Consider the following 2,837-nt stretch of genomic DNA (forward strand, 5'->3'; position numbering starts at 1 on the left):
TTTAAGGCTTTGGTCTTAAACTTTTGATCAGCTGATGAACAGCCTGTTTGAGTTTAAATGCAGTTTTCAATAAATTGCCTACTCTATTTTTTTTGTCTCTTTTTGCACTTTGAAGCTCTACTTACAACCTGGTTATGTTCCACCAACTCAAAATGCGAATACTTGCAATTTTTCTCCCGGTCTTAAGATTTTGTTCAGAAGTGTATTGTGTGTGTGTGGACTAGCCTACCTATATAACAGGGAACTTTGTTACACACCCACAAACAGGGGACTGAGAGACCGACAGGGGACTTTTTTTGGGTCCCCTCTTGGACATGCTTTAAATCAACCTAAAATCATGTGAAATGCGCTCTGGTGAACTTTTTACAATTTTTGCTAACAGGGGACTTAAAAGTGTGTGAGTGTTTAATCCATATTCAGCCTTGACTCTGCAGGCTGGAGCAAGGATTTCAATGACCCATTCACAGACGTCGTTTTTAAACACACCTGCTCCCATTTTCCCTGCTAAATTTTTGTTAAATTTTGCTGTCCCAAACCCACTTCCTCTATCCGTTTCAAATTAAAAGTCCCATTGCGTTTCAATGGACAAGATCCCTTAACTTCTTGCAGGAAAGTGTTTTATTAAATTTAGTGACTTGCACTGTTCCATTACAGTAATTCAAATATAGCTACTGCCATTTTGTGGCACTTTATGTTGCTACAAAATATAGTTTATAGTTATAGTTAGACACTCACCATGACCAAAATAAGATAATAATACTTTAGATGTGTAATTCAGAAGTGTTAAATCAATGAAAATAAACATGATATTGCAGTTTATCCACCTTGTATGGCTATGAATTTCTGGTCCTTTTTCTTGGTCAACAGTACACCACTTTTCTTATGCCAGCAACGATGGGCGTTATTGCTTGTTCATCAAATGTCTTCATCTCATGCCTTTTTCTTTTTGCAAAGCTTGGTAGGTAGGATGAAATGTGCCAGGAGGTTCGATCCCCGGCTCCTCCCGCCACATGTTGAAGTATCCTTGAGCAAGATCATGTGCATCGGTGTGTGAGTGTGTATGAATTAGTTAGTTTCCGTTTGATGGGCTTTCCATCACTGATTGAATGTGTGTGAAAGGGTGAATGTGGCATGTAGTGTAAAAGCGCTTTTAGTGGTCAGAAGAATGGAAAGGCGCTACAGGTTCATTTACCATTTACCAATGAGCACAGAGAAACTTTCCACCTTCAGCAGATGAATGTGAAAACATCCTTCTAGTGTCAAACTTGGCACATACATCATTCAAACAGCACACTGTAGGAACAGGAAGAAACATATTACTTTTATTTTATAGCTGCACTTTTTTGCAACTTTTATAAGTTACCCTTTCCTGAATTTTCCTGAATTTTCCTGAAACTTTCACTAAATTCATAGAGTAGTGACATATAATCTGTGAAACAATCAGGTTCCTCTGGCTCCTCACACTGCTCCTAATGGTATTTGTAAGAATCCACCAGGCCTGAATAAAAATAACCAATAGGGGAGATAGGAAAGACAAAGCGTGTATTTGATGCCCTGGGAATATTGTTGGTTCTGATTGGCTGTTTTTGTTCATATTAATTATTTTAATTAATTTTTTTAAGGTGGCTGATAATTGAAATTGTAAAATAATTTCAGTATAAAAGGTACATTTCTGGCTGTGGGCATATCCGGGATATTTTGGCTTTCTTGGCTCTGATTGGTTGTTTTTGTTCAGGCCTGGTGGATTCTTGCAAATTCCATTAGGAGCATTAGGAGAGGTACCAGATTTTTCACAGATTATCTTTCTCATGTACTACTGTCAGGATATTGAGAAAATTTCAGCAAATATGACAAAAAGTTATTTTTTATTAAAGTTACCTACTGCAGCTTTAATATTTCAGCACTACGGCTTCTTTAAAGGTTAAAGCATATGACCAGAGTTTAGATTTTGTATGAGAATAAAATACAGCTTTTAACACTAAATGGTTCAGGTCATGATCACAAGATTTAGTTTCTTTGAGCCTAAGTAAACTACAGAAAAACAGAATGAATGAATGTGTGCAGGATTTGACAGCGATAAGCAGTGGCAGAAAATGAAGACGTTTCCATGACAAAGTGAGTAAGATGGAAGCGATAGTGTGTGTGGGTGGAAGCAGATGGAGCAGATGCTGCAACATTAACAGCAGTGTCTCAACTTGCTGGAACACGGCAGCTGCCTTCCTCCAGGCTACTGCTCTCCCACCCATCAACAGGCTGAATACTCACTGCTTTTACAGCAGCTGACATTATCACCCCGCCTCTTTGGTAATGATATACACTTCCATACATCGGTTTGCCATAAAGCTATATTTTACAGCTATCATTTCCTGCTTGATCACATTTAATGTCACTGTTCTGATGTGGTTGGCATTTCTGTTGAAGAATGAGACTTACTAATTAAAATCCTGTCAACATACACTCAACCCCAGGGCTTTGGAACATTTATTTTTTTACTTGAAGTAGTTTCATTTTATATTTCTATTTCAATATGTTTCAGAGGCAAATATTGTACTTTTTACTCCACTACATTTATATGACAGCTGTAATTACTAGTTAAGATTTCACAATCCTTCCTTTTTATGTGTTTGTATATAATCTGTGCACTGAAAATGATTCTTTTCATGATCAATGTTATCCAGTATGGCATAACAATTTTTTAGCAATATTTAGCAGCTAAAAATAGCTCCACCTTGGCCCACCACAACTTTAAAATGCTACTTAAAGGTCCAGTGTGTAACATTTAGGAGGATCTATTGGCAGAAATGATATATAAAATGCATAACTATGTTTTCATTGGT

Source organism: Morone saxatilis, unplaced genomic scaffold (assembly GCF_004916995.1).
Source record: "Morone saxatilis isolate NCDOM2014 unplaced genomic scaffold, NCSU_SB_2.0 Contig9, whole genome shotgun sequence".
Classification (NCBI taxonomy): domain Eukaryota; kingdom Metazoa; phylum Chordata; class Actinopteri; family Moronidae; genus Morone; species Morone saxatilis.